General features: G+C 53.5%; 3 pseudogenes; all 3 read left to right on the top strand.

Moving 5' to 3' along the window:
• Window positions 1-3871: 3871 nt before the first annotated feature.
• LOC142268676 (U2 spliceosomal RNA) lies at window positions 3872-4077 on the top strand (annotated as a pseudogene).
• A 1387-nt stretch (window positions 4078-5464) lies between these two features.
• On the top strand, window positions 5465-5568 carry LOC142268686 (U2 spliceosomal RNA; annotated as a pseudogene).
• Window positions 5569-10998: 5430 nt separating this feature from the next.
• On the top strand, window positions 10999-11205 carry LOC142268678 (U2 spliceosomal RNA; annotated as a pseudogene).
• The last annotated feature ends 847 nt before the right edge of the window (window positions 11206-12052 follow it).

The raw sequence follows: 12052 nt of genomic DNA on the forward strand, positions 1-12052 counted from the left end.
GGACGTGTTGGAGCAGATGGTGGAGTCCCTTGTGGCCGAAGAAGAAATGGAGGAGTCGGAAGCCACTGAGGCACCATCCCTGCTCGATCAGCTAGAAGAAGAGGGTCTGCTGGAGATACCCTTACCAGCAGGTGCCAAAGAGGAAGAACCGCCCGACCGGAGTGGTAACTAAGGCACACCGCCTGCTCTAACTTTCTCTTTCCTCCAATGACTGCTAACATTAACATCTTTTCCATTAATGTTAGGAGCATCAGAGACAAGTTCCGACGTCAGACAATTTTTGCGTTCCTTAACACTCAGTCTAGTGATGTATTTTTCCTGCAGGAATGCTCCCTTCCCTCCTCTAGGTCCTTCAACCATCTGGCCAGGGAGTGGACCCATGGCCCATCCTACTGGTCTGGCGGGGGCGACTGTAGGTCCGCGGGGGTCGCCGTGCTGATCAGGGGAAGCGCCTTCACATTGGACTCTGTTCAGGAAATCGTCTGCGGCAGGTTACTGCTCGTGGATGGCACCTGGGCGGGAGAACCTGTCAGGTTCATCAATGTGTATGCTTCTCCTGTGAAGAGCGATCGACTGGAGCTCCTCCAAGCCCTGCGCCCTCAGCTCGCTACCGCCAGGACGGTAGTGATGGCCGGGGATTTCAACTGCCCGATTGAGGAGGATGGACGCAGTTCTGGAACGGCTGCCAAGTTGGACGTCACATCCAAACTGCTGATTGAGATGGTGACCGAAGCCTCTCTTGTGGACGTTGTTGGCTCCATCGGACACGGATCCGTGAACTATTCATGGTGCCGATCCGATGGCTCGCTGCGTTCCAGGATTGACTTTGTGTTTACCTCTCGGGCGGTTGGGCGGAGTGGGCACTCGATGGTCCCCTGCTTCTTCTCTGACCACAGAGCCATTCACTTTCAAGGTGTGCTGGGCCATGGCTTCCCCATTGGCCCAGGCTCCTGGAAGCTGAACTGCTCTCTGCTGGAAAAGGGTGAGATTCTGGAGGAGCTTAGAGCTGCCTACTCCACGTGGCGGGCCTACAAGGCGGGCTTCCAGTCTGTTTCTGACTGGTGGGAATACGTTAAACTCGAGTTCCGTTTCTTCTTTCAGGCAAAGAGTCAACAACAGGCGTGTCTGAAGAGGAGGGACTTCAGGAGACTCCAGCGTGAGCTGCGTTCCCTGCAGGACCTTCTTCGATGCGGCTGGGACGTGAGAGAGGAGCTGGAGGAGACTAAGAGGAGCCTGAAAAGGCACTTCGAGGAGGAGTCCGAGCGAATTGTCTTCCGTTCCAAAGTGGAGAACCTGGAGAAGGGTGAGAAATGTAACTCGTTCTTTTTCAGGAAACTCCACGCCGGTCACACGCCCATGAATGAACTACGAGACGAGAGTGGAAGCATACGACGCGGGAAAGAGAATGTGATGAAGGTCGTCAGCGACTTCTACAGCGAACTCTACGCCCGCAAGACTACTGACCCCGAGGCCGCCGATAAGTTCCTGTCAGGTATCACTAACCATCTTGACCCTGCAGACGCGGCGGCCATGGACGTTCCTCTGACGGTGGACGAGCTGCTCTCGGCCGCCAAATCCTTTAGTTCTGGCAGGACACCGGGCAGTGACGGCCTCCCAGCAGAGCTCTATGTAGCGCTGGGAGACCTAATCTGTCCGGACCTGTTAGGGCTGTATGAGGAGATGGTGGTGGAGGGCAGAATGCCTCCATCTCTGAGGGAAGGAATGGTCACGATCCTGTACAAGCGTAAAGGAGAGAGGTGCGACCTGAAGAATTGGCGTCCCATCACCCTTCTGAATGTCGACTACAAGATCCTGGCCAAGACGATGGCAACGAGACTGAAGACGGTTATCGGACGGATCATCCACCCGGATCAGACCTGCGGCATCCCCGGACGTCGCATCGCAGACAGCCTGGCTCTCATGCGGGACACGGTCGAGTACATCAAAGCCCGCCGGGTGCACGCAGCCCTGATCTCGTTGGATCAGGAAAAGGCCTTCGACCGTGTTTCCCATGAGTTCCTGGGCAAAGCTCTGCACAGGTTAGGTTTGGGTAACATGTTTTTTTTGTATGTCCAACTAATGTATTTTGATATTCACAGCTCGGTGTTGGTAAACGGCTGGAAGACTGACCCCTTCCCGGTCCTCTCAGGGGTCAGACAAGGCTGTCCTCTGTCACCTCTTCTTTTTGTTTGTGTTATAGAACTCTTTGCAGAGGCTATCCGGCGGAATGGAGAGATCAGAGGGATCACCGCACCAGGACCAGAACGCTTCGAGGTCAAGTGCTCGCTCTACATGGACGACGTGACCGTCTTCTGCGCGGACCGGCGCTCAGTCGACACCCTCGTCCAGACCTGTGAGACCTTCGGACGGGCTTCGGGAGCCAAAGTCAACTGCGGGAAGTCGGAAGCCATGCTCTTCGGGGACTGGCAGCCGGCCTCTTCCGCCCCCTTCCCTTTCAGCATCCAGCCGGATTTCATCAAGGTTCTTGGAGTCTGGTTCGGGAAGGAAGGAGCAGCCCTCAAGTCCTGGGAGGAACGCTTGACCAAGATCACCCAACGGATCGGTCTGTGGAGCCTCAGACGCCTCACCTGTGAGGGCAAAGCACTGGTCCTGCGTAACGAGGTACTGCCCGTGCTGCAGTACACGGCCCAGGCCTGGCCCCCCCTTGCCACCGTGTGCAGGGCCATTACCAGGACGGTGTTTCGTTTTGTCTGGGGATCCAAGATGGACAGAGTAAAGCGGAGCATCATGTACAAGGATCCTCGCAAGGGTGGGAAGGGCGTACCCGATATCCCCACCCTCCTGCGATCCTCCTTCGTATGTGACTGCGTTCGCCGAACTCTGCGAGTCAAGAGAGGTTCCGCGGGTGGGTCCATGTCTCGCTTCTTCCTGCTCCCCCTTTGGAGACGGTTAGGCTGGGACAAGTGGGACAGCTCCTTCCCCTACAACTGGACGGCGCCATGGTTCTACGGAGACGTGGTTCGGTTTGTGAGGGAACACCAACTGGAGGGACTCAAGCCTGATTTGTGGAAGCCAAAGACTATCCACAAACTCATCAGAGCCAAGGACGAAATGGAGAACATTCCAGGACTTCATCACGACACACTGGAGACTGTTTGGACAAACGTGTCATCGGCTGGATTGACCAACGGGCACAAGGACTTGTCATGGATGGCGATACAGGGCGGACTGCCCGTCCGGTCATTCATGCACGCCCGGAACCTGTGCAAAACCCGGTACTGCCCAAGGTGCCCCTTCGTGGAGGAAACATCGCTGCACGCCTTTTGGGACTGCCGTTTCGCACAGCGCCTGTTGGTTGCCCTGGAGGATGACCTGAGGAACTCCGTCCCCAGAGGGAGCCTATCGTACCATTCCGTACTTTATGGACTCTTCCCTGGGACTCACACCGTTGGAGCCATCCAGGAGGCTTGGCGCCTTATGAACTGCTTTAAGGACGCTATTTGGGTCGCCAGGAACCGGCTCATCTTGAAGAGGGAGAGGATGTCTATCCAGGATTGCCGCAGGCTGATCCACAGCCTGCTCAGAGACTATTCCATCATGGACAGTCCGGACGACAGCGCCGAGGAGGAGGTTTAGACCTCTTCCATGCCCCCTCCCTCCTTTTCCCGTTATGTGCGTCTTTCAATAAAGCTTCGGGCCTGTGACTTCCCCACCCTATCCCCCTTTTCCCCTACCCCCATCCCCCAATCGCCGGTTCGTCGTTATTTATTGTCTAACTTTTTCTTTCAGCTTGAGTGTTATGGATAAGCATAGGAGCGTGATGTATAGTTTAGTGCGTCGTACTCTATGGCTATGTAAGAAGGATTGTATATTTCTGTGTGTACGGGGCTGCGGCACTGTACACGGTTTGTTACCTTTTTGTGAGTAGTGCATGATAATAAAGATGCTGTTAAATCAAAAAAATCTGTTCTTATCAGTTTAATATCTGATACGTCCCCTATCTGGGGACCATATATTAAATGGATTTTTAGAACAGGGAGATGGAAAAAGAGCTTGCTCTGTCCACTCCACGCATTGACCTGGTATTGCAGTACCTCCAGGAACGGTGCACCCCTTCTTAACCCAGTTTCCAAAAGCAGAACTCAATTCACCTGATTCATATTAGCCCGATTTAATGAATTGGAAGAAAGCATACGTCTTCATATGCACCTCAATTTGGCCCATTCACTTTTCACACTTCCTCCTTTTGTTTTTTATCTTTCACACTTTTGACTTTCTTTATTCATCCAAATAGCAAACTCATCACCACTCAACCTGACCAACTCGGCTATGTCCCCGTGCTGCAGTTCTCTGTCTTATCTAGATCATTTGCAATTGAATGGAATAGATCCCTTTTGGACAAAGTGGATTCACCTGCTGCTGCAGTGACCACAGGTGTGATAACATCTAGAATTGGCATCTGGTGCGATCTCTCCGCTTCCACTCCAAAGAAAGTTACCTGTTTATTCCTATCATGCATTGGTTTTTGGGGTTTTCTTTGAGTAATGATGATCTCTTTAGTAGTCTGTTGGCGCCCTCTCCTGGAGGAATAGTTTGCTTGCTCTTGGACATTCTAAAAGAGAGGTCATGATAGACATTGAGCTTCTGAGCTCAATTGGGGACAGTCATGGGTGATGAATGTTTGCAACCTACTGCGAAGCCTCATACCGCAATATAAGGAACGTCAAATACTAAGAAAGGGCGGCCTATGAAAGAATTACTACTTTCAATAAGTACACTTAAACGGCTAATTGGGAATAGAAAAACTGTAAAAAGCCCTCTGAGAAAGCCCCCCTCTAACCTTTGATAGTAAGCTTTTCTGTAGTCTGCCTGTTGATGTATTTTCCGTTTGAACTGTGCACAACATGAAGAGACGGAACACTGGCGGCTTGTCACAATGCCCCCCGATGACATCACAATAGCGCTGCTGCCTAGAAAACAAGCTGCGCAGAAGAAGTTGTTCTTTGGGTGGGAGGGTGGGCTAGTGGAAGGAGGGGGCAATCTCTTTTTTTCCCGGGTGGTAGGGGGATGACAGGAGAAGGGAAGCGGGTGGTGAGAAAGGTACAGAGGGCAGGGTTTGGGGGCTGGGAAGGAAAGGGAAAAGATTAGGGTTTGGGGATGATGAAAGGGCTTTCTACGGGTAAGGATGGCAAAGGGTGGCAGTGACGGAAAGTCAGGCAACCTGTCCTGTCCGTCTTTTTGTATCGTGAATTGGAAAGACTGCAAGGGGGAGGGGAGTTGCTTGCGCCCTAAAGGAGGAGTTATTCAGATTCATTGCAGTGGGCGGCGGCTGCAAAACGCACCATTCTTCTTGTTTTGGCTCTGCAAAGCAGCCTTTTCAAGGGTTGGCTTGGGTGACAAAATGTCTTGTGTAGGCGTGGGTTTGTCTCCCTCTCGCTCTCTCTCCCTAAGATGTGTCCGGCATAGGCCAGGGTGCCACTCGAGGCCCAAACCAATTCTGGTTATCGCTTCTCGGCCTTTTGGCTAAGATCAAGTGTAGTATCTGTTCTTATCAGAACAAACTGAGCTAGCTACACTTGACGAGATACGATCAGGGAGACAAGCTCCGAAGCCCAGCCGAGACCGAAAGAGGGAGATCGGACGGAAGAAGAGCTTGGCAGAAAGAAGCAAGAAGACGAAGGCTCGGAGAAGACTTGGGGAGACCAGAGGAACTTCGAGGAGGAACACAGCGGGAGAAGACACCCGGAGAAGAATCCAAGATCCAGCTCCGGGAACTCAAGCAGGAACCAGCCATGGCAAGCAAGCCAGAGAAGGCAGCCAAGAAGGCTCAGGACCCAGGGACCTCCAGGAAGGCTCATCCAGAGGCTTCTTCGGCCCAAGAGGCCCCTACCTCCGACGCCAGCCAGCCGGAGGGAGCCCGGACGCCGCCTGAAAAGGCTCCAACCCTGGAGCCTTGGATGCGGCAGACGGTCGCCCTGAAGCTGAAGGCGGTGGATGGTAGGTTGCCGGACATGTCCAGCGACGTGTTCTGCAAGAAGATGATTCTGGATCAGGGCTTCTCCAGGGCGGAAACCCTGAGTGTCCAGACCTTCATGACTGGCATTTTTCTGGTAACCTTTGCCACGGTGAATGCCTGCAGGAGATACTGGGAGGCGATGAACGCAGCGATGCCGGACTCCCCTTTTCATTCTTTTTTAGGATCCTGTCCTATACAGAGGGATGAGAAGAGGATCACGGTCTCCATGCGGAACCCGCACACCCCAGGAAGAGACATCTCCACGTTCCTGGGACGTCTCTGCACAGTGGTGAGGGAGCCATCCCACATCCTTAACGGCAACGGATTCTGGACGGGTAAGTGGTCAGTAACCGTTCGACTCTACAGGGAACCAGCATCCGAGGATGGTCTCCAGCACCTGCCCCCGACATTCTCTCTGGGAAACTCCTTTGGTCTCATCTACTACCCGGACATGCCACACAACTGCAGGAAATGTGGCGGGAAAGGGCATTCGATGAAGACCTGCAAGTCGGACGCCTGCAGGGTTTGCCGGGTGACAGGACACAGCTCCAAGGACTGCCCAAAGAAGAAGACTTGCAACCTATGTGGACAGGCGGACCACCTTTACAAGGACTGCCCACAGCGGGAGAAATCCTGGGCAAGGGTTGCCGCGGCGACCCAGTATCGGGTAGTCACAGCTTCGTCGACCAAGGCAGCTACGACCAAGGCCACAGAGGCCAAGGACAAGGCGGCCAAGAACCCAGCGACCGTGGCTCCAGCCGATGCCCCAGCAGCCACGGAGTCCAGGGAAAAGAAGGGTAAGAAAACTGTTGCCCCCTCCCTGGTCCCCCCCCCTGTCACCCCTGTCCAAACCCCTCCCCCCCCGGCCAACCCTACTGAGGATTCCACCACCTCCACCTCATTTCCCTACTCCTCAGTTGGTCTCCTCACCCCCCCCCCAAAGCCCACTCTCCCTCCCCAGACCATGAGAGCAGAGGGCCTCAGCACTCTTGCACTTTTCACCGAGGAGGATTTTCCAGCTCTTGTCTCCTCAGGTACAGGCCAAAGGAAAAGGAAGGTGGAAGATAGTCCTGTCGCAGAACCTTCCAAGCTGTTCATTGTGGACCCCAATCCACCCCAGGAAGAGGAGGATGGCCTCCTCCCAGAACCGGACGTGTTGGAGCAGATGGTGGAGTCCCTTGTGGCCGAAGAAGAAATGGAGGAGTCGGAAGCCACTGAGGCACCATCCCTGCTTGATCAGCTAGCAGAAGAGGGTCTGCTGGAGATACCCTTACCAGCAGGTGCCAAAGAGGAAGAACCGCCCGACCGGAGTGGTAACTAAGGCACACCGCCTGCTCTAACTTTCTCTTTCCTCCAATGACTGCTAACATTAACATCTTTTCCATTAATGTTAGGAGCATCAGAGACAAGTTCCGACGACAGACAATTTTTGCGTTCCTTAACACTCAGTCTAGTGATGTATTTTTCCTGCAGGAATGCTCCCTTCCCTCCTCTAGGTCCTTCAACCATCTGGCCAGGGAGTGGACCCATGGCCCATCCTACTGGTCTGGCGGGGGCGACTGTAGGTCCGCGGGGGTCGCCGTGCTGATCAGGGGAAGCGCCTTCACATTGGACTCTGTTCAGGAAATCGTCTGCGGCAGGTTACTGCTCGTGGATGGCACCTGGGCGGGAGAACCTGTCAGGTTCATCAATGTGTATGCTTCTCCTGTGAAGAGCGATCGACTGGAGCTCCTCCAAGCCCTGCGCCCTCAGCTCGCTACCGCCAGGACGGTAGTGATGGCCGGGGATTTCAACTGCCCGATTGAGGAGGATGGACGCAGTTCTGGAACGGCTGCCAAGTTGGACGTCACATCCAAACTGCTCATTGAGATGGTGACCGAAGCCTCTCTTGTGGACGTGGTTGGCTCCATCGGACACGGATCCGTGAACTATTCATGGTGCCGATCCGATGGCTCGCTGCGTTCCAGGATTGACTTTGTGTTTACCTCTCGGGCGGTTGGGCGGAGTGGGCACTCGATGGTCCCCTGCTTCTTCTCTGACCACAGAGCCATTCACTTTCAAGGTGTGCTGGGCCATGGCTTCCCCATTGGCCCGGGCTCCTGGAAGCTGAACTGCTCTCTGCTGGAAAAGGGTGAGATTCTGGAGGAGCTTAGAGCTGCCTACTCCACGTGGCGGGCCTACAAGGCGGGCTTCCAGTCTGTTTCTGACTGGTGGGAATACGTTAAACTCGAGTTCCGTTTCTTCTTTCAGGCAAAGAGTCAACAACAGGCGTGTCTGAAGAGGAGGGACTTCAGGAGACTCCAGCGTGAGCTGCGTTCCCTGCAGGACCTTCTTCGATGCGGCTGGGACGTGAGAGAGGAGCTGGAGGAGACTAAGAGGAGCCTGAAAAGGCACTTCGAGGAGGAGTCCGAGCGAATTGTCTTCCGTTCCAAAGTGGAGAACCTGGAGAAGGGTGAGAAATGTAACTCGTTCTTTTTCAGGAAACTCCACGCCGGTCACACGCCCATGAATGAACTACGAGACGAGAGTGGAAACATGCGACGCGGGAAAGAGAACGTGATGAAGGTCGTCAGCGACTTCTACAGCGAACTCTACGCCCGCAAGACTACTGACCCCGAGGCCGCCGATAAGTTCCTGTCAGGTATCACTAACCATCTTGACCCTGCAGACGCGGCGGCCATGGATGTTCCTCTGACGGTGGACGAGCTGCTCTCGGCCGCCAAATCCTTTAGTTCTGGCAGGACACCGGGCAGTGACGGCCTCCCAGCAGAGCTCTATGTAGTGCTGGGAGACCTAATCTGTCCGGACCTGTTAGGGCTGTATGAGGAGATGGTGGTGGAGGGCAGAATGCCTCCATCTCTGAGGGAAGGAATGGTCACGATCCTGTACAAGCGTAAAGGAGAGAGGTGCGACCTGAAGAATTGGCGTCCCATCACCCTTCTGAACGTCGACTACAAGATCCTGGCCAAGACGATGGCAACGAGATTGAAGACTGTTATCGGACGGATCATCCACCCGGATCAGACCTGCGGCATCCCCGGACGTCGCATCGCAGACAGCCTGGCTCTCATGCGGGACACGGTCGAGTACATCAAAGCCCGCCGGGTGCACGCAGCCCTGATCTCGTTGGATCAGGAAAAGGCCTTCGACCGTGTTTCCCATGAGTTCCTGGGCAAAGCTCTGCACAGGTTAGGTTTGGGTAACATGTTTTGCTTGTATGTCCAACTAATGTATTTTGATATTCACAGCTCGGTGTTGGTGAACGGCTGGAAGACTGACCCCTTCCCGGTCCTCTCAGGGGTCAGACAAGGCTGTCCTCTGTCACCTCTTCTTTTTGTTTGTGTTATAGAACTCTTTGCAGAGGCTATCCGGCGGAATGGAGAGATCAGAGGGATCACCGCACCAGGACCAGAACGCTTCGAGGTCAAGTGCTCGCTCTACATGGACGACGTGACCGTCTTCTGCGCGGACCGGCGCTCAGTCGACACCCTCGTCCAGACCTGTGAGACCTTCGGACGGGCTTCGGGAGCCAAAGTCAACTGCGGGAAGTCGGAAGCCATGCTCTTCGGGGACTGGCAGCCGGCCTCTTCCGCCCCCTTCCCTTTCAGCATCCAGCCGGATTTCATCAAGGTTCTTGGAGTCTGGTTCGGGAAGGAAGGAGCAGCCCTCAAGTCCTGGGAGGAACGCTTGACCAAGATCACCCAACGGATCGGTCTGTGGAGCCTCAGACGCCTCACCTGTGAGGGCAAAGCACTGGTCCTGCGTAACGAGGTACTGCCCGTGCTGCAGTACACGGCCCAGGCCTGGCCCCCCCTTGCCACCGTGTGCAGGGCCATTACCAGGACGGTGTTTCGTTTTGTCTGGGGATCCAAGATGGACAGAGTAAAGCGGAGCATCATGTACAAGGATCCTCGCAAGGGTGGGAAGGGCGTACCCGATATCCCCACCCTCCTGCGATCCTCCTTCGTATGTGACTGCGTTCGCCGAACTCTGCGAGTCAAGAGAGGTTCCGCGGGTGGGTCCATGTCTCGCTTCTTCCTGCTCCCCCTTTGGAGACGGTTAGGCTGGGACAAGTGGGACAGCTCCTTCCCCTACAACTGGACGGCGCCATGGTTCTACGGAGACGTGGTTCGGTTTGTGAGGGAACACCAACTGGAGGGACTCAAGCCTGATTTGTGGAAGCCAAAGACTATCCACAAACTCATCAGAGCCAAGGACGAAATGGAGAACATTCCAGGACTTCATCACGACACACTGGAGACTGTTTGGACAAACGTGTCATCGGCTGGATTGACCAACGGGCACAAGGACTTGTCATGGATGGCGATACAGGGCGGACTGCCCGTCCGGTCATTCATGCACGCCCGGAACCTGTGCAAAACCCGGTACTGCCCAAGGTGCCCCTTCGTGGAGGAAACATCGCTGCACGCCTTTTGGGACTGCCGTTTCGCACAGCGCCTGTTGGTTGCCCTGGAGGATGACCTGAGGAACTCCGTCCCCAGAGGGAGCCTATCGTACCATTCCGTACTTTATGGACTCTTCCCTGGGACTCACACCGTTGGAGCCATCCAGGAGGCTTGGCGCCTTATGAACTGCTTTAAGGACGCTATTTGGGTCGCCAGGAACCGGCTCATCTTGAAGAGGGAGAGGATGTCTATCCAGGATTGCCGCAGGCTGATCCACAGCCTGCTCAGAGACTATTCCATCATGGACAGTCCGGACGACAGCGCCGAGGAGGAGGTTTAGACCTCTTCCATGCCCCCTCCCTCCTTTTCCCGTTATGTGCGTCTTTCAATAAAGCTTCGGGCCTGTGATTTCCCCACCCTATCCCCCTTTTCCCCTACCCCCCATCCCCCAATCGCCGGTTCGTCGTTATTTATTGTCTAACTTTTTCTTTCAGCTTGAGTGTTATGGATAAGCATAGGAGCGTGATGTATAGTTTAGTGCGTCGTACTCTATGGCTATGTAAGAAGGATTGTATATTTCTGTGTGTACGGGGCTGCGGCACTGTACACGGTTTGTTACCTTTTTGTGAGTAGTGCATGATAATAAAGATGCTGTTAAATCAAAAAAAATCTGTTCTTATCAGTTTAATATCTGATACGTCCCCTATCTGGGGACCATATATTAAATGGATTTTTAGAACAGGGAGATGGAAAAAGAGCTTGCTCTGTCCACTCCACGCATTGACCTGGTATTGCAGTACCTCCAGGAACGGTGCACCCCTTCTTAACCCAGTTTCCAAAAGCAGAACTCAATTCACCTGATTCATATTAGCCCGATTTAATGAATTGGAAGAAAGCATACGTCTTCATATGCACCTCAATTTGGCCCATTCACTTTTCACACTTCCTCCTTTTGTTTTTTATCTTTCACACTTTTGACTTTCTTTATTCATCCAAATAGCAAACTCATCACCACTCAACCTGACCAACTCGGCTATGTCCCCGTGCTGCAGTTCTCTGTCTTATCTAGATCATTTGCAATTGAATGGAATAGATCCCTTTTGGACAAAGTGGATTCACCTGCTGCTGCAGTGACCACAGGTGTGATAACATCTAGAATTGGCATCTGGTGCGATCTCTCCGCTTCCACTCCAAAGAAAGTTACCTGTTTATTCCTATCATGCATTGGTTTTTGGGGTTTTCTTTGAGTAATGATGATCTCTTTAGTAGTCTGTTGGCGCCCTCTCCTGGAGGAATAGTTTGCTTGCTCTTGGACATTCTAAAAGAGAGGTCATGATAGACATTGAGCTTCTGAGCTCAATTGGGGACAGTCATGGGTGATGAATGTTTGCAACCTACTGCGAAGCCTCATACCGCAATATAAGGAACGTCAAATACTAAGAAAGGGCGGCCTATGAAAGAATTACTACTTTCAATAAGTACACTTAAACGGCTAATTGGGAATAGAAAAACTGTAAAAAGCCCTCTGAGAAAGCCCCCCTCTAACCTTTGATAGTAAGCTTTTCTGTAGTCTGCCTGTTGATGTATTTTCCGTTTGAACTGTGCACAACATGAAGAGACGGAACACTGGCGGCTTGTCACAATGCCCCCCGATGACATCACAATAGCG

The sequence above is a fragment of the Anomaloglossus baeobatrachus genome, unplaced genomic scaffold (assembly GCF_048569485.1).
Source record: "Anomaloglossus baeobatrachus isolate aAnoBae1 unplaced genomic scaffold, aAnoBae1.hap1 Scaffold_3077, whole genome shotgun sequence".
Classification (NCBI taxonomy): domain Eukaryota; kingdom Metazoa; phylum Chordata; class Amphibia; order Anura; family Aromobatidae; genus Anomaloglossus; species Anomaloglossus baeobatrachus.